The sequence below is a fragment of the Ambystoma mexicanum genome, chromosome 9, assembly GCF_040938575.1.
Source record: "Ambystoma mexicanum isolate Mex_15411 chromosome 9, UKY_AmexF1_1, whole genome shotgun sequence".
Taxonomy (NCBI): domain Eukaryota; kingdom Metazoa; phylum Chordata; class Amphibia; order Caudata; family Ambystomatidae; genus Ambystoma; species Ambystoma mexicanum.
The window spans coordinates 335,321,173-335,346,863 of record NC_090931.1 but is presented as its reverse complement, the minus strand read 5'-3'; positions in this window follow the sequence as shown (position 1 = coordinate 335,346,863).

Here is a 25,691-nt window from a genome sequence, read left to right as displayed (position 1 = left end):
ACAATTCCCATTGGACCCTATGGGGAACAAATGGGAATGGGGAGCACTTTATTCCAGTGCCCGCGAATGGGCAATTACCGGGTCCTCCCTATCCTGCCTATCTGTAATCAGTGTACCTCTGCTGGGCATAGGCGTACCAAAGAGGGTACAAAGAAGCTACCAAAGGGCGGCAATTAGTCCCCTAATTGATCCTTTGTCCCCCCTCTAATTTGTGCCCTGCTCCCCCACCCCACGCCCCCTGGCAAAATACATGTTCAGAGTCATAAAGTTGCTCCTTCGACCAGGACTCAGTTGCGCGTTTACACACACTTAGTCTGCTGAGTTTTTTTCTTTATTCTGGCTTTAAACAGGCACACTGCGGGATTGGAATGGCCATGAATATCACTGCAGTGGGAGCCATCTATGTGAAAAGCAGCATCCCACATGCTGGGCACACAATTGTTACATACATGTGCACCGTACAATGTCATAACACCAACAAAAAAGACCTTTCCGAAGTGTGTTGAAGCCAAACATCAAAGACTTAGCTGAAACCTTACTTGATGAAATGGCACAGCAGTGCCTGTGAGACAGGTACAACACCAGGCTGAGGAGGGAAACAGCCTGAGCCTTATAGAACAAGGGGCGGGGCTTGTGGGAGGTTTACGTTTGAGGATCTTGAAGTTTTTCTGCTTCAGCGGAACTCCTTCCTTTCTTTACGGCTGGGACCAAGAAGTTAGATGGAGTCATTTGAGAACAGGCGTTGTGGAGTGTGTGCGATTAAACATCTCTTGCTGCTTCAAAGTCATATGATTTACCAATGGGCCCCAGGTCACCAGAAGACCCTTTCTTCCAAATCATGCAAGTGGTGTTGACTAAAAGGCTATAAATGGGTAAAGGTGACTTGGTGACATGCAATCGTTTTGTAAATTTCGCAATAGACTTTGGGCCTCATTACGACCCTGGCGGAAATCGCGGTGCTAAATGCACCGCGGAGCACGGCGGAAAGCTGCCGATAGCGCCATGGAGGTTGGCAGATTTTCCGCCCCATGCCGACCTTGGCGGGGCGGTAAATCCCCATTCCCCATTTTACCCTTCCCCATTCCCATTTTTGCCCCATAGGGTATAATGGGAGTGGGGAAGGCGTTAATTGCGGTGGCGTAATTAACAACAAGGTCCCGTAGCGCCATGGATTTCTCCGCCCGGAAAAACCAGGCGGAGAAAGGCTCCATGGCGCTACGGGAACTCGTAGTAGGGCGGACGGGTCCGCCGCGAATAACGCTGGCGTAAACCCACTCCGCCAGGGTCGTAATGAGGCCCTTTGTGTTGTATCTTGGTGAACTATGGTTCTAACACTGCAGTACACCAGTTTTCTTTGAACTGTGTTTAATTGTTTGTCGGGCTACTCCCTCAAACACCATATGGTTGTGTTGTACATTGCTTTCAGTTTTATTTCAGGGTACAGTTCTAAATATGTTTTTGCTTGGCAAACTGTTCACTGGAAAATAAAGGTTTCTGTTGTGCTGACAGCAATTATTGGGAAACTGATCAGGGTGTTCATGGGTGCCAACTGTTGATTTTCCCCTTGGGGCACACATTCCCCCACCCCTTTCTCGAATATGAGCAAGACATAAGTCAATCCACCCCCTAATCGAAGGATGCATTTTACAGCAACTACTTTGCACAAGGAATTTCAAAAAGCCATACGATTTAGGCACCTTTAAACATACGACATCTTAGCAACTACCACTCAACATTCCGAGCTACCATGGTAGTTTCTTACTTTAGGACTTGTCACTCTACCTTCAAATAATTCAACATCCAATATGGATCACTTGTGCTCAAAATCACTGTATTACCTACAGCGCAGTTCATGTACATAACTTTAAAGCCAAAAGTGTTTAATCTCCAACCATAATGACACTGCGCACAGTATCATTTAGGATGTACACCCAGAGACCAAAAACTGTAAACATCTCTATGGGGGCAAGGTGATGTATTCTTGTGCCTGACTCCCATGTGTTGGCTGCCAGTGGGCAAAGAAGGGGCCATCGTAAACCACACACTCTGTCCGGTGGCATGTTGTGGTTTGGCTGACTGGAAGCCTGACCGCAGGTAAAGATCTGAAGAGGGAACACTGCGAACACGGGTTTCTTTAAACTACCCATACCCTTTTATGGCCATGTGGAGGCTGGGCATGGGGACCATGGCCCCAAATATTGTTGGGTAAGCGGAGGCTGGTCGTACCTCTTTCAGGGCATGTGGCGGTAGGCCAGCCGTGTGGAGACTTGCATTACCAGTTACTAGACATGGGTGCTGGCCACTTCTTCTAGAGTTGGGAAGTGTGGAGAATCTACAGTTGCCTTCATCAGGTTACCTTCAAAACTGTTTGCCCTTTCACCACCACTAGAGGCCCAATGTGCTTCGAAGGGCATGCGTTAGCAACCCTGTTCAACCCAGGTCCTTGTGGGGAAGCGTAACCACTATGAGCATTTTAATTTTTTTGCTTTAACCCCGTCCCATTGATGGTATAGGTGCCTGAAGGGCTTTAAAATGTATCATTTGGCACCATTGCCCCAGCAAAAACAGGCACGTAATTTCACCAAAATGCCAGAGATAGTGGAAGTGACATCACATGTCCCTTGATCTCTGAAGACATCACAGGACGTGATGTCATTTGATTCCGTCCCCCAAGTAACAATAGGGGAAGTGATGGCACACAAACTTTCACCCCTTGACAAAACAGGAAGTGACATCACATAGCATTGTTCCAGTACACTAAGAAAAATATGGTTACATATCACTGTGTATGATATACATTTCATACAAGAATGGATCCCCCATATGTAGTATTAATGTCAGTGTGTATAGAGTCAACAACTGTAAGGCAATAAAGCACTCTCAACCAGCCGCCAACAAACTGTTGCTTCTTGAACGGAAAACAGTGTATGGACAACCAATATAGTGAGAAACACTGAGATCAATATATGCCCAGAACAAAAAAGTTTGTAAAAGATTTTTACAGCCTGCAAATTCAGCTTCTGCCCAAAGAGATTACAGAAATTGGTTCCAGATTAAGATGCCCAGTGTCACCAGACTTTACCACCTGCTGACAGGAGACCTGCCAACCAAGTCTCCCGCAACTCGTGGGACTCTCCAACAAAAAGAGGCTGTCTCCTGCACTGCTGCAATCTATATATATAAAACACTTAGTTATGTTTCCGTTCTCAGCCGATGCAATTTATCAGTGTTAGGTGGCCCCCTGCTGTTTAAATGGCAAAATGCTCCCACTTCAACAACAGTTATCATTTCAACATACAGATGCAATTTATCAGTGTTAGATTGCCATTTGCTGTCCAAATAGCAAAGTGCACTCACGTCAACAACAACTATCATTTCAACAAATAGAATACGTGGTCACCTTCACCTTCCACTATCGCAAATTTTTCCACCCCCACTTCTCTTCACATAGACCACAGTGGTTTCAGTGTCAATGAACAGTTAATTACTGGCTCAAAGTTTCAGTCTCTAAAGAGCGAAACTCTGTAGGACGGATGCCTCCTCACGAGCTAAAACTGAAAGTAGGTACTGTAATTACGCTACTACGCAATCTTATGCCATCCAGGGACTCTGCAGTGGAACAAGGTTGACGATTACGCATCGACAAAGACACATCATAGAGGCCCATGTGATCGATGGAACTTAGATACTATTCTTATAAAGCTCATACCTCTCATTCCATCTGATACCTTTAGCCTTTTCAGTGACCATTGATAAATCACAGGGACCTATGCCCCCTTCCTGGAAGCGATTGGTCGTAATTCTGATATTGAAGAAGGGGGCAGAAGTGACCTATGACTTACAGACCAATATTGACATTTAAGATATGCTAGTACGGCGTATGTTATGCCCAGAACAGCTAGTTTAACATAATTCTACAGTAAAAATAGTCTTTAGGAAATCTTTCCATTGTCCAAGCAAATCTCAGACTTTCTTGGGGTAAGTTAAAATACTTCCCCAATTTAACACTTATATGTGCTAGAAAAAAGTTTCTTGATGATTTTGCCATACAAAATGGTGGCAGTGACTGCTACTTTAATCTTGGAAAGAGGCAAGGAGGAAATCCGACGTGGTCAGCAGGCATTGAATACAGAAATTGCAAGCAGCATATCTCACTGCTTGTCAACACTAAATGCCCACTGATTACCACCTCATTGTCTTTTAACACAGGTTCCTCCACATCAGCCACATGCTGAAAAAGAAGAATGTATAGCTTTTCACTGGGCATTTAGTGTTTCAGCACCCTGCTGGCTTCCTGTATTGTGACAATCGACAGCTATAAATGCCTGGGTGTATTCATTTGCTGTAAATATGTGCTTTGTAGCGTTTGTGTTACTAGCTCCAATTGCTGGAGCCCTTAAGACCGTCCATCACACGGCCTGAAGGGCTCCAGCAAATTAAGCTTGTAACGGGAGAGCCCCAGAATGAAAATAATATGGAAAGGAATCTATTGCCATATTAGAAGACTGCTGACTAGCAAGATGGGAGCAGTTGCTGCTCGAGGCCACTTTTCATTTGAAAATGTTGAAAGGCCCCAACCTCATCCCTGTGCATTGTAATGCAACATGCATTTATTTTGCTTCGGATACCACTGCAGTGGTCTCCTGGCAAGCAGGCTTGATCCGAGCATGCATATCGTGCCCATGCCAATACGCATTCGTATGTAGAACCAAGTGTATGAAATGTCCACGTGTTAAGGGGCACCATATTCCAAAAGAAAACATGCACTGGCTATTCTGTTACAAAACATTGACCTCTGAAAGCCCTGTGAGATGAAACTTTGTTTATCCATGTTATTTCTAATGCATCATCAGCCGTCGCAATAGAATGATCGAGAGCCTTACAAATGAAGTTTAGGATAAAGCAATGTCTTTAGTAAAGGCATGACGGCACCTAAAATTAGAGGTTTCTCCTTTTTTCAAAGGAGTGGCAAGAAGGGAAGCAAGCATTGGAAATGCCAACAGTTTCAGCTTTTGTGTAGGCATGAGAAAGGCACTTGCCAGGCACTGTCAAAGATTATACTCATTGACACTTTCTGGGACAGATGCATGAAAACGGATTAATTGGCCATACAAATTGCACTTCTGCGTGCATGGGAACGAGTCCAAACTTATCTGCTATTGAAGACTGCATCAGATTCTGTGATATTTGACAGCATGCACACAGTAAGTCGACATTAAATTGCATCCGACATGAATGCGGCCCCAGGTTCGACTAAGCTGGGATAAGGAATAAGGGATTCGAGTTTACATATATGAAGGAAAGAATTAACTTTGAGGAGTTAAGGACCTCGTTTAAGTGGCTCCTTTAATGAGTGACAGGGTCTGAGCCTGTTCTCTTATATTAGATTCTTTTGATTCTGGATGAATGAACTGAATGAATGATGAATGAATTGAATGAATGAAGGATGTGTGCTTTATTTAATTAAATGTGCTATATTGCCTCATTTATATTTATATTGCAATTTAAGTGTTGTTACTGGCTTTATTAGCACTGGTTTATGAGTTTTGCTTGTTCCTTTTAAAATGTATTTTAAATGGTTCCTTATTATGACCTATGATGATTCTAAGATATTATGTATGATTGTTCATTTTATATGATATATGAATTGATAGATAAGTGTATGTTTGTGTTAAATTCTTGAACTAATCACAATAAAGATGTATTATTATTATTATTATTATTATTATTATTATTATTATTATTATTATTGTGGCATTAACTGGCTATTAATGGTCACAGGTGCAACATGGTACGAGTACCTGGGCATCTAATAGCAGTACCTGGCAAACGCCTAATACTTGTACACCGGCCAAAACGGTTGGCTTTGCCAATGCTTGTATTTAACAGGACTTCAGTGAAGGATACACATAATGCTTATTGAGAGCCACAGCCAGAGCTGCAGAGTGGGGACAGAAGAGAAAATAGCATGCTCTACCGTATCCAGGGAGGTATATGGATCCAGCAAGATCAGATGGGTAAAGGTTTTACTGTGACACTTACCAAGCAATAAAGTTATTAACAGGGGAGACACTCACTTATATGGGGAAAATTCAAGTTTAAATAAGATACAGGAATTGAGTTTAAGCCGGAATAAAAGATTGCAAACAGATAGATTTTTACACAATGATTGAGGGATCGATAAGGCAATAGAAGCATACCGTTGATTTGAAGGGAGTGGTGAGTAGAGGGTGTGGAACCCTCAGGAGATACAGGTTGCATAGGGCCAATCCTGGTGAGAAATAGGAGAGCACGGTGGAGTGTGAACTTATTGAGGCCGGCATGGGAAGCTCAGAAAGCTTAATAGGGCTGCTAATTTGAGAATTAGGGTAATTCTATGGCCTATAGAGGGTCGGGTCCAGATAGTCACTATCAGTATGACTCCTTGTGAATGCACCTTGGGGAGAGAGGAGGGCCTGGAAGGGAAGCCACAGGGAGGCCCCCGTTGCTGGTCCAGGATCACATTCTCCACCCGTGTCTCAGCTGCAGTGTAGACGCAGACCATGTTGGGTCAGGTTTGATGGAGGCGGTGCAAGAGAGGCCAGTCTCAAAAGCAGCTAGGTTTCAATTTTCGGTGAGGCACATAGGACTTTCAAAGGACGACAGCGGTATGGACAAAAGACAGAAGGACACTGCAGGAGGAGCAAGAAGCGGCAGCGTCCAGTTACAATACTTCCAGTGACACTACAACAGTTAAGAGGTGACAAAGGGATGACTAGTTTAAAAAATATCCAATCCCTTTAAAGTTTGGAAATGGAGAGGCACTATCCCAAGGAGGAAGATGGAACAAGGGAGGCCAGCCTTATACAAGGCCGTATGATGGACTCAAAGCAGGAGTGGCCATCAGCGTATGTAAGAAGAGGTGCATTGGTGGCTGGAACATAAGATGTGTAGAGGAGAGTATGTGAACCGTAAAAGCACATGACTCCTGAGAGGTGGAGAGGGGACGAAATTAAAAAAATAAAAAATAAACTTCTTTTTTGGGTTTTGGCCAGGGGTAGCAAGGGAGACAGCAGGGGTCACAGCTGTGACCCCTAGCAATCCCAAAATGACATACCAGAGCAAAATGCCATCATGCTGCACCCTTTCTCTCTTCTGTTTAGAGGACTCTACACAAGGATGTAAGGTCACCCTGCTACCCTCTGTTAACGGAAAAAGTTACTGCAGTCCAGCTAGAGACGTGTGCAAAAGTCTGGATTCTGCAGATAGCTGCCGGAAGCGATACATTGCATTTATTTATTCATTCATTCACATTTGTAAAGCGTGCAACAGCCCGGAGGCATCGTGGCGCTTGTTACAGACAGTTTACTTAGTTACAGGTAGGGTAAACATTGCATTTTTCAATACAGGCATGGAAAGAGAGCAGTGCATACAGTGGGTTAGATGAAGAGGGAGGTTTTGAGTATTTTTCAGAAGGCAAAGAGAGAGTTTTCAGCTCCAATGTCTGTGGGTAGAGCATTCCATAACTTAGCGGCTATGTAGGGGAAGCCTAACCTGCCAGTTTTGGCCCTGTTGATGTGTGGGTTGTGTAGTTGGTTAGTGTAGCGAGTCCTGATAGGTCGTGTAGAGGTAGATGTCTCTGATAGATATGATGCCGCTGTGAGGGAGAGGCATTTGTGGGTGAGGGTGAGGATTTTGAAAGTGATGCGCTAATCAACCGGGAGCCAGTGAGCTGCCTGTCTGGCATGGGAAATATGTTCCCTTTTGGGAATGCTTAATGCTGCTCTTAGCACATTGTTTTGCGTGATTTGGAGTCGATTTTGATTTTTGCAGATGTACCTGATAGGAGGGCATTGCAATAATCTAGCTTGGTACCAATAGTTGCTCTGGCTATTGATAGACAGTTAGGCTTGGATCGGTATGGTTTTATTGCGTTTATGAGTTTTGAGTTGTGTGCTGAGTCGGAGGTGATGGTGCTGACCTGTCTGGTCATGGATAGCGTGGAATCTAGGTAGACCCCTAGGGTCTTCACGGATGTGGAGACAGGGATGATCGTATTATCAATGTTGAAATTGGAGTACAATTTGTCGAGTTTGGCTAATATAGTTTTTTGACCTAGTATGATGATTTTGGTCTTCTCTCCATTGAGTCAGAGGCCATTGGCTGCCATCCAAGCGTGGATGGTGGTGTATATTGTATGAAGTGCTTCAGAGTCTGTATTGTAGGTGCCGGTGAGTGTAAGGAGTACCTGAGACTCATCAGTGTAGTTAGTATACGAGATGCCTAGAGCGTCAAGCTTGTCGAAGAGGGGCTCTGTGAACAAGTTGTACAGTGTGGGTGCTGTGCAAGAGCCCTGTGGGACTCCACAGTGGATGGTGGTGGGGGCTGCATTGGCTATGTTGGAAAATACCTTCATTGCCCTGCCTTCACTGTGTGTGAGAAGGAATAGCAAATGAAGAGAGAAGGCTGACTGGGCACTCCCCTCATTACTCGCGAGAAGTGCTGAGGCTGCTGGGAGGCATGCACATCAACCAAGGTTCCGGGGAAAGAGGTGACGCGATATGAAAACACCCTCCGCCACCCCATCCCTGAATCTCATTTCACCTGAAATGTTACTTTGGTGTTCAGGATGAGACCTATTACAAACCTCACTCTGACTTGTATAGGAATTGTGTCCAGTGGGGCCTGGTGGGCCTTTTACCCATCGGGCAAAGAACAGCGTGTGTCAGGCATTGGTCAAAGGTGGTCGTGGGAGGGGCTAAAACCCCTGCTCCTTTCACCCAGAGGTCTACAGCAGTGTCTCCAACTGGCCTCAAGCCTCTCATGGCACAGCAAGCAGACATACCCCCCACCCATCCGCAGTAGTATCCTTACTGAACACACATCAAGGGTCTACACAGATACAACCACATCACCCCGTCCGTCATCGACCATCACTGGCTCCCACTGCACGCACGAATCACCTTTAAGTTTTGCTGCATCATCTATAAGGCAGTCGCCCTCAAGTCACCCAGCTACCTCGCAGAGAAACTCTGTATCTCCGGCAGACAGCCTACCACCAGAAGCCAGGACATGTGCAGCCTTCTCCCCCTAATCCTTAAGACTATGGAACCTGCTCCCCATCAGCATCAGATTCGCAGATACAGTCCTACAATTCAGAAAAGAACTCAAGACCCACCTCTTCAAGGAGTTTCTCCTACCCAACACCTAAGCCATCACGTCAACCTGCGCGCCACCTGACTTGCTAGATGCCATCCGCCCCCTCTCCACCACCTTGTACAGGTGTGCCCCTCCTCTGTGCCCCTCTGTATACTACCGCTGCTATTCTGTTGTTACCTCTGAAAAGCGCTCCGTTATGTACAATGCTGTCTTCTATTATTGTTGTGCTCTGTGACCTATGGGTGTGTAGCGCTATATAAAAAATACATTATTATTGTTATTGTTATCTGTCCTGTTGTATAGCTCTGTAAAGTGCTCCGTTGTGTATCTGTATTGTTGTATACCTCTGTACAGCACTCTGTTGCTTCTCAAAGCTAGACCCATGCTCAATAAATAGAATACAAATAATACAAATAATAATAATAATAATAATAATAATAATAATAATAATAATAATAATAATAATGATATTAATAATAATAATAATAATGATGTTCCTGCCTCCATTGCTAAATAACTAAGGGTGATGTTTCCCCATTTCTCACCTTTACTTGGCACCTATAGGTCATATCTCATGTGTTAAACAGATTGGGCCTCATTACGACCCTGGCGCTAAGCGCAAAACGATGGCGGTAAACGATTACCGCTATCGTTTTCCGCTAGGGCCGATTACGACCCCTGACCGTTAACTACGATGCCACTAGCGGCATCGTAGACAACGCTGCCGCTAACTGCGCCAAGGGCGCGTGCACGCGATCTCCCACACCGTAACTAGCGCCATGGCGGTAAGGTACGCGAATGCCGACCCAAGCGGACATGCACCTTACGCCATCACCCAGCCCGTAAAGTACCTTACCGCCATGGCGCTAACAACGCCATCGCGAATCAACCGCAAAGGGACAAGTCAAGTGAATGCAGCTGCCACAGGTGCACAGAAACAGCACAGGTGAAGGCAATACAGACACAGGAAGCACAAAAAGAGCACACCCCACCCCTGCCCACACCCAGTCACACACCACAATGCTACCGATAGGACTAGCAATGTTGGGGCTGGAGGACCTGATAGCAATGCGAGTGCTACAACAGCAACTACAACAACAACAACAACAACTACAACAACAACAACAACTACAACAACAACAACAGGCTGCACAGAGGAGACGCAGGAGGAGAAGGAGGGCAAGGCAGGCCCAGCATGCCCCACCAGCACAGCCAATGCTACCACGCAGGCAGCCCCCAATCCCACGCGTCAGACCCAACCCATTCAACCTCACCGCTGAGCAGATCCACACCCTGTATCGACTGGACCGGGACACCATCACCACCATCGTGGACATGATACACAACGACATCGCCAGCATGATTGAAACACCCACCGCCACCCCCCCCTACTGAAGGTAGTGTCCGTGCTCCACTTCCTGGCCACAGGCACCTACCAGCACACAGTAGGGCACTTGCATGGCATATCACAACCATCGTTTTCGCGTACACTGACGCAAGTGCTGGATGCACTCCTCAAGCACACAGATGACCACATCTCACTACCACGGACTGCCCAGGAGATTGCCAACACCAAAGTGGGTTTCCATGCACTAGCTGGCATACCTGGTTGCATCGGTGCCATCGACTGCACCCATGTGGAATTGACGGTCCCACGTGCCCAGGAGGTACCGTACCGGAACCGCAAACAATTTCACTCAATCAACGTGCAAATGGTCTGTGACTCCAACAGTATCTTCACACATTGTTGTGCCCGATTCCCCGGATCAACCCATGATTCATTTGTCCTGAGGAACTCTACATTACCACGCTACATGGAGCAACAGGCAGGGCCCAGAACCTGGCTACTCGGTGAGTCCAATGTCATGGGCATTGAAATGTGAAGTGGGTGTGTAATTGACATACCAATGCAGGGGGGGGAATGATGCATGCTCCAACTGGCGGGAAGGGGGGGGGAATGATGCATGCTCCAACTGGCGGGAAGGGGGGGGGGAATGATGCATGCTCCAACTGGCGGGAAGGGGGGGGGAATGATGCATGCTCCAACTGGCGGGAAGGGGGGGGGAATGATGCATGCTCCAACTGGCGGGAAGGGGGGGGGAATGATGCATGCTCCAACTGGCGGGAAGGGGGGGGGAATGATGCATGCTCCAACTGGCGAGAAGGGGGGGGGAATGATGCATGCTCCAACTGGCTGCGACTAGCATTAGCCACAACACACCCTGAGGCAGCACTCACGTCACCTGACACCTGGATACATGAGGCCTGACCTAAGAAGACCTGACATGTCAATGAAGGTGTCACCCAACCCTGACACAACCACCTACAAGTGCATTGACCATACCGTGACCACATACACTCCAAAGTAATGTACGTCCATGCACGTCACCAACAGCTCCTACAGAAAGGCCTGTTCCCCATGACTGTGCCCAAAGGAGGCACATGATGGACTGGAAGAACAATGCACCAAAACACAGACAGCAAGGCCCACAGACTGTCCCCATGGGCAACAGTCTTGTTCACTGGGGTAATGATGAGCCAGACTGCATTCCCGCTATCATGTGAATGCAACCCTCACGGGACACGTGCCAGGTCACCTACAGAAACAGCCTGAACGGACACAGTGGATCGGCACTCACAAGGCACATGTCACCCCTGCATACCTTGTGCCTTGGAATTCAGAAGCGGCACATGTGAGACATGTGGCACACTCTGTGAAAGTCGATTATAGAGGTATATCCAATAGACGCTCCATAAAGTTGCACCTAGAAATGTGCCCAATAGCCTCTAGATAACTGAATTTAGAAGTGTGCCCAATAGCCTCTCTATGGAAAATAGTATTTAGAAAACCGCCCATTAGCCTCTCGTGGGAAAATGATTTTTGTAGTTTGCCCGGTACCCTCTCTGGGAAAAGTTGCATTAATAAATGTGCACATTGAAAGAGCATATAACCCATCAAATCACACCACCACGCTTACTCTCTCCTTTACATCACCACTCAACTAGAACACAGAGATACTATGACACCATTCAGTATAACTGTTCCCATACTAACACCGCTTACTCCACATCAATCTATGTAAACACTGCTGGTTTCACACCCCCAGCCAGGCGTTTTCCTCAGGCCTAACGCAGCCACATCCGTCCTGGATAAATCCTGCCTGAACGGACACATTATCCTGATCTCTCAACCACCACATGTGCCGCTAAGAAGCAGCTATTACACAAGTACCGCACAAGCTGCACACATACCCGCTGCTCACACGCACCTTTTGACTCTCCCTACTCTCTCTGTTGATCAGAACTTCGGTTCCCAAGGACGTTCAACCTACCAGCGCCTTCAGACCATACCAATGGTATATAAGGCGCTATATAAGTGCAAAATAACAATAACAATAACAATATAGCGGTTGCACGGTGTGAAACCAGTAGCACAGAAGAAACTGCTGCAAAATCAATGTTCAATGCAATTCATGGTGGCATTACATGTACATCACTCAAGCTCATCCCTGACGCATACATTCTTGCCCACATACAGGTGATGCAGGCTATCCCCTGAAGAGGTGGCTCCTTACACCAGTCCGAAACCCACAGAACCAGCATGAGGAGGACTTCAACCGTGCCCATTCCCGTACGCGTGTAGTGATCGAGCAAGCTTTTGGCCTACTGAAGGCACGTTTCCGCTGCATCAGCAGGTCTGGCGGGGCACTCTTGTACCGGCATGAGAAGGTTGCAATGGTCGTCATGGCATGTGTCATGCTACACAATATGTGCGTCAGAAGAAATGTGCCCCTGCCCCCTGACGTAGATTTGCTACCACCTGACGATGAGGATGATGAGGGTGGGGATGGGGCACCACCTCAAGGAGGCAGCGATGCACAGGAGGGGCGTGTCATGCGTCAGACTCTCATTGACCAATGCTTCTAGCACACACAGCGTTTGCGTGTCACATGGAGACGGCACTCGGCGCACTGTGTGTGTGTGGGACATGCACACTGTGGACTCTACAACAATGTAGCACATGGACGCAATAAAGATGTCAACACATTTGGTTTGTGGTAATGATAAATGTGTATTGCAACAGTGAAATCTTGTGACACACCCCCTCCCCCCTCCCACCTCCCCCCTGAACACCCCAACACACCCCCTCCCCCCTCCCACCTCCCCCCTGAACACCCCAACACACCCCCTCCCCCCTCCCACCTGAACACCCCAACAATGGTGCAGTAGTGTCCGTGCTACAAGGTGCGGAGTAGTCCTGCTGAACAGGCAAGTCAAGGATGTGTATCCCCTCCCATGGCCCCTGGGGCACCCCTGGCCGTGCTGCGGAGAGTGCGCCCAGATCTACGGACGGGGCTGCTCTGTGCTGAGCTGGTGGTTGATGAGGCTCCACGCCCCACATCCGGTCGCATGTCCCTGATGGTGTGCACAAGTTCACTGAGTACATTGCGCACAGCCGCTAGCTCAGTGCATATACTCCTTGTGGAGTTCTCTATGGCAGCTGTGACACGGTCAGCTGACCGCTCCATGGCATCCCTTGGCCCACCACACTGTGCCACATGTGCATTGAGGAGGTCAGACAGTTGTTGCTGCCGTGTTGCAATGTCCTGTAGTGCCTGCTGGTTCTGCTGGCCTATGGCCAGTGCCATTTGCATCTCCGGTGCGATGCCCACCTCAGGCTGGGGGGATGGGGTGGCTGGCCATTCGTCGGAGTCGGACTGCCCCTGTGTGGCATCCGCCTGCAGGGGGCTTAGGGAAATTGTGGGGGAATGTGGATGGGCAGTGGGCCCTTCTACATCAATGTCCTCAATGCTGGCTGGCCCGCTGTCAGAGTCTGCCGCTATGGCTGCACTCTCCCCAAGGGTGCTGCTTGCGCAGAGGCTGTCCCCTCAGTGGCCACAACTAGTGGCATGTCTGCTGCTGCTGCTGTGTCTGTGTCAGCAGTAGTGGGGGCTGGCACTTGCCTGTCCTCTACCCCAGGCAGGGTTGGTGGCTGCCGGTGGGTTCCCTTCCGAAGGGCTGGGGTGGATGCCTGCGGCCTGGCCATTCTGGAGGAACAGGATGCGGTGTTGCCCTCTTCCTGGGGCTCTGTGTCGGAATCTGTGGTGGAGCAAAGGAGGGATGTGTTATTGATGGGTCCGCGGACATTGGACGTGCATTAGGGGATGACATCTATGCAGTCGGTGCATGCAGCGCATTTCATACAGGTTTGGTGGCTTTTGTGTGGAGGTAGCATGGTGCTATATGTGTTCCAGCAGTTAGGGTGTGCATGCTGCTTGTTTGCAGGGTGGTGTTGGGATGTGTCTGTGCACGTTCGCCTGTCGATGTGTTGCATGTGCACTATGGGGCAACTGGGTACTTCGCACAGTGGGGCTTTGTTGAGTGTGGCATGCATAGCTCTGGCCACCTACCTGCGTCTCCTGGGGTCGGCACTCCTCTCTCCATGGCTCCGACACCTTCAATGCTCTCCATCCCTATGGTGGATGCGCATATTTCTTCCCACGCCTGGAGCTTGATAGGTGATTCTGAGCCTCCGCCAGTTGACATGGCTAGGTTGCGGTTAGCCGAAATGATGCTACGGACACGGAGCCTCAGATCATCCCACCGCTTGCGGCACTGCTGGGCTGTGCGGGGTGCGGCCCCCACTGCACTCACTCGCTGTGCCACTAGGGCCCATATCGCCTTCTTCTTCATGATAGCCGCCCTTGTCATCTGTGTCGAGAATACGACTTCCGCATTCTCTTGCAGGGTCTCTGCCAGCATGTTGAGTTCCTCCTTGGTGAAGCGGTCTTGGCGCTGCCTGTCACATGCCTTTTTGACAACTTTGGGCATGTTGGATGTGGTTTTGGGGTGGGTGATGGGTGTGGATGGTTATGGGGGCCGGATGAGCTATGGTAGTGGAGGATGGCGATGGATTGTGTTTTTAAAGATGGCCGCCATGCCATTTCCCGTTCCTGCGCGATGGCGCTATTTCCGCTTCCGCCTATTTACGGTGACCGCTAACTGCGGTGACCGCTAAGTACGGTGACCGCTATGGTGTGCTTGGCGGTAGTGCTCCATGGACGGTGTGCGATGGCGGTAAGGGCCGTTTTTGGCCCATTAGCGCCATGGCGTACTTTACATTACCGCCATGGCGTAAAGCACGTGCCCGATGGGTCGGTATTAGGTGCTATTTACGTCTTCGCTACTCGGCGTTAACGTAATTTACGCCATGGCGGTAATTTACGGAACTTACCGCCAGGGTCGTAATGAGGCCCATTGTCTTTGACTACCTATCGTTTGAAACTGAGGTATGAGTGATATCTTTTCTGTTAAACAGAGTTTTTGATTGCATATTATTTTAAGATGAGCTGGGTGTGATGTCTATTCTGCTAAATACCATCTCTAACTATTTATTATTTGAAGATGAGCCGGGAGTAATGTCTATGTTTGTTAAAAACATGCAGTCCTTTGCTGAGGGAATACTATTAGAGGGTTGAATTAGGAGTGATTCCTTCTCATTAAAGGAATGCTGTCTCGTGTTTGTATGCACATTGTGCAGAACAACAAGATGCATGTCTGCAAATATGACTACTAAGAGCAGGTGACAATCATATACATAACCGAACAGGAGATTTAAGACATCTCAAATTAGCACATGTGAGGAGTGAAATGCTAAGGCAGTTCTCACCATCTCATTGCATTCTGGTACTTTTGAAACTAAACCCACAATTACTGGTCAAGAATATTGAATGAAGTGTTCTGTGTAAGGGAGGCATCGTATGACAACTATGACACTGACACAAGAGTAACACGTTTCAAAACCTTTATTATCTTTTTCGGGTTTGGGGAAACTCCTACTCTGCCCTATAGCTAAAATGGGAGTAGTCTCTAACATCAAATAATAAAGAAAATACAGTCCTAGTCCATCTATGTCAAATCAAAATGGCCTATACTAACAAAACCTAATGCCTGCCCTATCTCTTATACACAAAGTGTGTAAAGGGGAATATGTATGCACAGGAAAGTCAGTGTTATAACATAAAGAATCAATGTGGCTGAGTCAGCTCTCCTTCCCACGTTGGACAGCACGGAGTAAGGCGGCCCCTGTAAACAGGATGACACACTCTGGCATCAGGTTCTCAAAACAAAGACAGTACAAAATGTGGATCGAGGCCCGCTTGGCCTTCCACATTAAAGTCATTTATTCCAGCTTTCAAAAGTTCTTTCAAAGTTCAACAAAAGTTAACGCCGGTCTCCCTTGCACGGGCTCGGACTTCGCAAAGCAAAAAAAGTTCACGTAGGTCTCCCTTGGCCAGGTTCGGACCTTTCAACCAGAAAGCACCTGATTTAACATAGATCTCCCTCAGCTGGGCTCAGACCTTGCAATCACAGCACTTGCAGGGGTTTCCTTCCCCAAGCTTTATTCACATTCGTTAGGGTTTCCCTTGCCCTAACTTATCACACTACCTATCTCCCTTAGTTGGGCTCAGACCTTTCACGGATGTTGAAGACTTTTGAATGTGCAAGGCCTTTACTATAGACCGCAGGACAACTTTGATTTTTTGCTTCAGGTCACAATATTGTGTTATTTGCCCCAGTCTCTCTTGGTCTTGGTAGTTCAGTATCATAAGCACAAATGTTCATAGAAATCTTTCTCTTAAAGTCGTTTCGTTCACTTTGCTGCTTTACAACAAGATAACACATATTTTGCACAGACATTCCAGTGGGCTATTTCCTTTCACAGGACCACTTTGCTACTTTGTATTGCTGGCTTCACAGTTATTGGTAATTTAAAGTTCACCACAGGTCTGCCTTCCTTCGCGTCTCATCAGCACGTGCGCAGCCTTCAATTGTGAGATATACTGTTGTAACTTCAATCTTTCTTTAACATACACCGGCCTAACACACACCGGCTTTTCATATTGTTCACTAACTCACCGGCTGTGTGCATTCCTTTCTTGTCTTTGCGGCTTTAATTCACAAGTCAAGGTTAATACCGCAGGTTTGGCCTCACCTCCCCAACTCGGTCGTTCACCTGGGAGGGTCACTGGCGTCCTCGAAATACAATGCAGTCTTCTTGTCTGGGATTTGGCCTTCTCCACGTATCTTTCATGGCTCGTTGGAGGCAACGACTTCCTGCAGGAATCTCCTGGGTTTCCCAACCCTTTTCTCTCATGCCTCGATCAGTCATTCAGTTCCAGTTGCTTCACCTTCTCCCCTGAAGAACTGCTCCTTCTCACGTTCCACCTTACTCAGAGTTTGTCTCTATGTTCCGCCTTTTATCCGTGTGGGGATAGCTAATGGGTATCAGCTGTATGTGATTAAAGTCAAGTGCTTGACTTTGCCTGACCCGATTAGTGGGACATTTCCAATGAGATATGTAAGGGTTAGCCTCTTTACTCTCAGTCACGTTCTTCCTCTGGCCCAGTGTTTGTGCAGAAAGGGGGGGAGGTTGGGACATTTTGGAATCCTATCAAATAGGATGGGGCATGGTATGGAAAGGGGAAATACCATGTCTCACCATCGGTTGCCTCACCCCCACTCCACGAACACCCCTCTCCTAGGTGATCCTCCTGCACTGGTCCACCTCCAGGGTCTGGGTCCAAAGGTGATGGCTGTGCCTGCGCCACCTGAGAGAGAGATCCACAGGGACTAGTAGGTGAGACACCCTTTGGTTTTTCACAGGTGAAAGCAAGGACTTGAACATCTGAGTCAGATGGGGCACAACTCAACAACTTTCTTTCTGCATATTATTAGTATATATAATGTAAAAAGCAGTAGAGGGTTAGTCCTGTACCCCCCATAGTCATTCCTCTAGACTGTTGGGATATTCTCAGGGCTAAAAAGGGCTGGAAAAGGGTGTATCTGGGACATGTAGTTGTGTGGTCACTCTTGTTGACTGCCCCCACATCCCACTGACACACAACTACACACCTTTAGGGTTTTCTAGAGGTTGAAGGGGCTGGCTTACAACATATAATATTCATTGCTGCACATGCAAGATTATTACATGTACCCATCACCCTCTCTGCCTTTAACAGACAAAATGAGGTTAAGTCCAGCAAGGGCACAGAAGAGGTAAACAAGTTGAAAACTACAACTAAACCTAGACCGCACCCTTCTCGAACTCTATCTCACTTTACTCCCGTGACCTTACTCACCTCACCCAGTTTGTTTTCCATGCAGCCGACCAACCTACACCCAAGACTTTGCCTCCACAATATTTATGCTTGAATGATGCAGGAGCAACTCTTCCTGCCAAATATGGATGTCATCATTCCCTGTGAGGTAGTGAAACCTAAAGTTTAATATCTGACCCTTGACTGTTTATCAGGACTCAATATAGGGATTGCAGTGCAAAGGTAGTGTGGGCAGATTTTTTCAAATCAAAGACATCTATCTTCATGGTTTCAGACTAATTAAGCTTTCACCACTGACATCAGTGTGCAACCAGAAGTCACACATTTGAATTATGCTGAGTTTGCCCTTATTTCTTCCAGAATTGATGAATTCAGTACCTTCAAGATCCTTCTTCTCTTGCCTAACAATCAACCCATGGAACTCAATGCCCAGGCGACTCTGCGCAGATGACTATCACCTAATCTCTCAGACAATGGCTGTTCACTAGATCACAACATTCAAACTAGCATAACACCCTCTACAGACCAGATCATGCAGAATTCTGAACCTCTATCCACTGAGGCTGTGGCTGTAAGACCCACCGGAACCACGCAGATAAACAAGCATGGTTGAGTAACTCCCTAGTGATTGACAACTCAGATTCTAACAACATAATAACCATCACAAATCTGGACACAGACTGATTAGAGCATCACCCTCACAAACGGGGTGAAATATGGGACAAGTTCACTGACATGTGCAATACCACAATGCACAACACTTAAATCAAGAACACCTTGGAAATTGGAACCCAAGCCAGTCTCTCTAACCTTTCTTTCCCTATCACACATAAGACACTGACACCACCACAAAATCGTCATCAAATAGAACCCAGAACACTAACAACACCTCATCAAGATAGATAATAACACAGCTTCAGCCCTACAGATTAAGTATTACTACAAAATTCTAATAGGACTCGTCAGGAGCCCCAGAAAACATCCCATTTCCCAACCTTACTACTTACTAGTATCTTTAAACTGCACACAAGGACTATAACACATACAGAAAATTAGACCTACAACACCATCTCAACCAAAGGAACCTTGGGGAGAAGCTCAAAGCTCATCGCATAGCCTGTACATCTCTACTTCTATCACATACTGTGCTCTGTCGTGGGCTCTGAGTGAAGCGAGGGCGCTTAACGAGAGCAGCAGGACATGACCCCCGGTATGGCCCGGGGAACAGGTTAAGAACACCATTAGCACCCTGGCTTACCAAAGCGGTAACCCAGGTGTTAAAAAAAAAGCATTTTCATTCATTGAATGGGACGCTGTGCGCATCCCGTTTAATCAATGAAAATGCTTTGCCAAGATGGCTGCCATGGTAGTAGAATGCTGGGCCCCATACGGAACCCCTCTCAGGGACGTCATTTCACCAAAATGCCAGGGGTAGCGGAAGTGACATCACACGACCCTTGACCCCGTGATGACATCACAGGAAGTGATGTCATTTGACCCCACCCTGAAGTGATATCGCGGGAAGCGATGGAACACGACCTTTCACCCATTGAGAAAACAGGAAGTGGCATCACATAGCATTGTACACTACGAAAAATATGGTTACGATATCACTATAATATGATGTACATTTCATACAGGAATGGCTTGCCATATGTATCGTTAAGATCAGTGCGTATAGGCCCATATTACCAAATTACTGTGAATGCAAACAGACGTCCATGACCAAATGATAATGATGTGTTATTATACAGCACTTACACTTAAGCGCTTTATATAGAAAACATATACACCCAATATCACCCAACCTGTGTTGGTACTCATTTATCGACCTCAGAAGGATGAAAGGCTGAGTTTAGGCGTTTAAGAACAGACTAAATTAGTGACTCACACCCTGAAGTGTGCCTGAAATAAACCTTCAATGAGTCTAGCAATTATTGTATAGAATTCTTAGAAAGACACATTATTTGGTATTCCTATTCTTTCTTATTTAGGGTCAGTGCTGAAAGTGTTAGACTTGCGGCACTCCTGTTCTTATTTTCTTTTTTAAGGGGCTTGAACAAGAAAGCCAGCCACTCCAGAAGTAAAGGGCCACATGGTCCTGGCCACAGCTCAGGAGCTTGCCTAATAAAAACAAAACAAAAAAAAACCTTTTTCATTTTTGCTTTTCTTTTAGAGGTCGCAAGGGAGCCCACAGAGGTCGCAAGGGAGAACTCAGAGGTCGCAGTTGCGACCTCTGGTGACCCCTAAATGACGCCCCTGGCCCCTCCATCATTACCATGGTGGCCAGGAAAGGAAGAGGCAGGGGAGCTGCGGCGGTAGGGCCCCCCCACAGCCACAATCAAATAAGTGGGGTTTAAGAGTGGGGTTGAGATTTTATTTTCTAAAGGGAACGGAGGGTGGGGGAAGATGGCAGGCTGCAGAGTCAGCCATCAGGCGGTTTCGAATATGTGCTAGATCGGGAGTATTAGCCCACATTAACCACCTCCTCATTGTCTGGCTCCCACCCGCAGGATGCTAATTCTAGTTAAACTTGTCATAATGGACCGTGGTTGGATGGAACATTGCTATGGATCATTTGTTTAAAACACTGAGTGGGCACTTAAAGGTAGACAGTTGAACTCTCATGTTGAAGTTTTAAAATGTAAGTTTGGCTGGCGTGCCTTTCAGGGTGCTGTGGGTTAGACCTTGAAGGTACCTGATGAAACAGAACACTGAGGATGATTGCAGGCTGTTAATTCCTTCTGTTTTACATTAATTGTTTTACAATTAAAGCAAAAGATTATGATGACTTTTTTTCAGTGAAAAACATGTAGGACTAAATGCCTTTGGAAGTTCTTTTGAGGGCTTTTTTGAAACTGTTGAACGTAAGTTAACCTTTATGGGTGTATTTTTTTAGACCTACTCTGAACTTGCATGATGTCACATTTTTTTAAACATGTTGTTAAAATATATGTTTACTTAAAAAACAGTTTGGCCTGCTGACCCTTATTAGATCAGCCGCAACCCCACCCTCCTTGTTTTATTTGTGCCCCATGGTTTGCCCCCTAATACTGATTTCAAGAGATGCCACTGCCGCTGGGCCCCTGTTACTGCCACGCCAAACATCACCTTTTGGCTGCCAACTCTCCAAAGCAGCTCACTCGTTGGTGCTCTCATTAGTTCTTCTTCTCTCCTGGTGGGTGCTGTCATTGTAGTTGTTTGTGTCACTAGCAAATTATAGTCTTTCTTTTATGTTGGCGATTACCATATTGTTATCCCACTTCTACATTAGTGTCTTGCCCCAGTTTTTTATTTTAAAATCTGGTTACCCTACCTACATGGACAATTAAGGGGTACATCAGGCCTACACTATGCCAGCTTCAGGTGAGGAATCCCTTTTTGAGTGCATTGAATCCTTAACCTGTGTTTAAGGGCGCATCTTTGATGAGTAAACCTATCAGGCCAGGCTTCAGGAATTCTCATATGGGTGGGACAGGTTTGTGTTAAGGGGGGGCCCAACGTACATTGGATGTGGTAGTACCCTAAAGAAAGTGCTGCCATTGTGCCTGTCAAAATGGGGAGGAAGAACCCTGTATATAAGCAAAAGGACAGACCAGGGGAAATTCCACACCCAAGAAAGGGAAGAGTCCAAAAATCTGGCAAATTACTGTTTTATTCAACAAAACCATATAAAACAAGGACAGCTGTGGACATCAAGGTGATTCTCCACTCTCTCTTGAATAATTCCAGGCCTGAAAACATCTTAAAAATGGGTGTGACATCACAATTGAAGTTTAATTTAAAACAAACTTAAGGTGGGAAGGGATTGGTTGAGGGAATCAGCTACATACACATTGCATATGTGTTAGTGCAATTATTGGTTACACCTTGTCCAGTGGCTCCATTCGAGACCACCTCCTAAAATGCTACAAATAAAAAACATGGCATCACACTACAGGGTAATTGGTCGCTGCAACAATAATAGACGAGCATTGAAGGTGGACAGGGATTGGCGGTGGTGGCTTTCTCAGCCTTGGTACTTTGGGAGGTTACCAACACATGAGCACCACAGGGGACGGTGAGAACGGCACTAAGGTGCTACTTGTCCCAATAAGGTTACCATTTCAGATTCTCTAGGCCACAGGTTAGGACGTTTAGCTGTCAACTTTGCACTACCTTGTATCCTTTGTCCCAAGACGTTGATGGAAACGAATGTCCCTGCCTGTCTGTGTCTGCCTCTAATGAATATACATTATCCTCCAACTGTAGGTCGCTTGTGTGGAGACCATATTTTGGATTATTCTGCTCAGCATTTATGTGGATTTGAGCCCTTATTAATGTGAGTGTCATTACCTTCTTTGGCCTCTAGAGACTTGTTCAGGCTACTTTCCTTTCAATATAACGTCTGAGTTGGTGTGAATCTGACCTTCCAGCATTACTTGTTTCTTTGCTAATCTAAGAGAATTGTGTCTCATGTCTGGGTACTGGTACCGTCTGTACCGCTCAGTGTTGATTCAAACCTTTATTTCACTGGGGGCCTTGGTAAAATGTATGCACTTGTTGTCTGAGCTGTTCAAGTCTGGCTTTTTCTGCTAACTCAGTGAGCCAGGTCCCCCTGCAGCCCCAAAGTTTCCCCACTGTCTCCCATTCACCCACATGTGGCTGCGCTGTCCATCTTGTTTTACATGGCCACTTATTTTAGTTTCATTCTGCATTAAGCAAGCTTTATGTGTATCCCTGTACATCTTGCGTTTCTGCATAGAGAGGTTTCTAGCCTAATGGATGCATGCAAGTTCTTTATGTCTAAGTGCAGTTTTACCTATTGTTCGTGTATCTTCGTGGTGGATGCATATGTGCTTCGTGTCTAATGCACCTACGTGTGTCAGTGCTCAGCAGTGATGTCATTTGCTTTCATCACTTTTATCACAGCATGTTAATTTCCTCCATAGCATGCAGGTTTAGCTCTTCTACAATCCCTGTGAGGTAGGGTTGGTAGGGTTGTCTAAGCCAGTACCGTCTTTCACACCTGCAGCATGGTGGTGGGGAGGAATCATTAACCATAATTGTAATTGTTTATTTGTAGAGAATACACAAGTGAAGTGCTTCAAAGTGCTTTAAGGCGGGAAGGGAACAAGGGAATACAGTCATCATTCTTAGGCCTTGAAGATTCTGAATGATCTAACAGAAATAACTAGCATACTAGGCCAGAGGCATTTCTACTAGTGCAAGTGCATGACAGGAAGGAATGCGAGAAGGTGGTGGGGGGAGAAGGAAAGAGCATACAACCAATAAACTACCGTATTATGCCTAACGACTTGTTGGATAGTGCAAGTGCATGACAAAGAGTGGGGAGAGAAGGGGAGGAGAAGGAAAAGGACAATAAACTATCATACTGGGCCTGGCGACATTTCGGATTGATTGGTGGCTGGCCATCACTAATGCGCCTATGCATGAGTATTTCAGGCACAACCAAGCTAGGCAGGGGAGACAGAGGGAGGACAGGACAGACAACCTTGCTAAGCCTAGTACATTCAAGGTAGTGCAAGCTCCCAGACAGGAAGTGCAAGTGAGGGGAAGGGGGACAAGTTCACCCAGTCCAGCAGGGGCCTGGGTTAAGTGCAGAGTGGTTGCCCCTCTCATGGAATGTATTCAAAGTGCAGTAGTGTAAAGCAGAGTGCAGAGGCCCTGAGGCAAGTGCAGGATTGGCGGGGACCCTGGGACCTGTGAGGCTCTAGAGGTACACCAGGCGACCAGTCAGCGAAATGAGCAAGTTGGGGAAGAGAAAGAAGGAGGGAAGCAGGAGAGAAGAGAAAGGAGGTTAGCAGGGGAGAGGAGAGAGAAAGAGGAAGATGTTATGTGCACCTTCCATTTCTGTAGCATCAGGATGGGAAGGGATTGACGTGATGAATGACACATTCATCTGCCTCCCTTCATTCCCCCCTCTTGTCGAATCTTCTTCAACCTCACTTCCAGGAAGCCTGTCACCCTGTAGCGTGTCTTGGGAATTCATATCTTTGCCACCCCCTTCAAGTCATCATAATTCTTCACATGTTCATCCATTTTCTAGGTCATATAGCAGCACTCCCATCTCGTTTGCACCATACCCAATGTCCCACATAGTTGCTGGCATCCCAGGGATAAAAGAACTTTGTGCCTGGGAGAATGATGTGACTTTGTTTCAAGTGTGACTGCAGCACAGTTTGTGTTTCATCTTAGTGTCCACATCTACTAGTATTTATATTCCTACCATGTTCCTGGCAGTCCTCTTACACTGCACTATGGCTGTTCTAATGACACAAAATCTGAATAACGCTAACACCAGGGCAGCACTGAGTAATATTTGTGTGTTGGCCATCCAGTAGGGGATCTATGAAAATATATACACCAGCTAATCTTCATCCTTCCCCACTGAGTTTGTTTCTTCCTCCATTTTAGCATGCAGGTCTGATAGCAATGTTATTGTGTCTCGGAGGGTCCCATTTTCTTCATCATGGGCAGATTTGTACATACAGCAGGACGGACAGATCTTTGTGCAGGCACCACCCTTCATAGCTGTGATTAGATCGAGGATATATCTATTTGGAAGGGTCATGAGCCTCACAGCTCTGAGCTCCTCCTTTATGCTGTTAAACCCCTTCATGGTTGAGTTAATTGTCTGTAACACCTCTCGATGTGTAATTTGGAGCCATTTGGCATTTACATTTGTTTGTATGCCCAGAACAACAGAGGCTAAGAACATTTCTGTTCTACCAAACATTCTGTGTTCCTCTGATATCTCATTAAGTGCTGCCTCCGTCTTGCTGGAAACATAATTTCCTCTTTTTACTTGTTTAAGCCCCAGAGTCCTTTTCTTTCTCTGGTTTGTATCTATTTTGGAGAACCCATCCATCTATATGTCTTTCTGGGGCACTACCTAGGCTGGTGTGTTCAGTAGCACCAGGGAACATAATCCTCCCCAATTCAGTGGCAACAGCATGTAAGCTTTGGAACCGCAGGCCCCATCATAATGATCCATAAGCACTGCTGCGCAGAGCTTCAAACCGGGTATCTTCGATACAATGTTTGCACCCTTCATTTGCTCCAACCTTTACTGGGCCATCATTCTGGAAAAATAGTGATGCATTCTTGAGGGTTATTATGGTTACAGGGCCTCCTTCATTCTCTACCCATGTGAGAAACTTTGAGTACTGCGCCCTTTCGTTGAGGTGCTCATCATTCTCTTTCTATACCACCTCCACTGGCACTATCAGAAGTGCTTGTGCTTTGCATCCCATCAGTCCTTCGACCCATTTTCCTCCTGTAAACGCCTGTCCATATAGCAGTAGTTGTGGCCTTTCCCAACATCCAGGCATTCCCTCTATCTCTCCCCTCCCATTATTTGGATACTAACTCCCTTTGGGTTACTATTCTAGCTTCCCCTCTGTTTGGGCTGTCTAGTGTATATAGTAA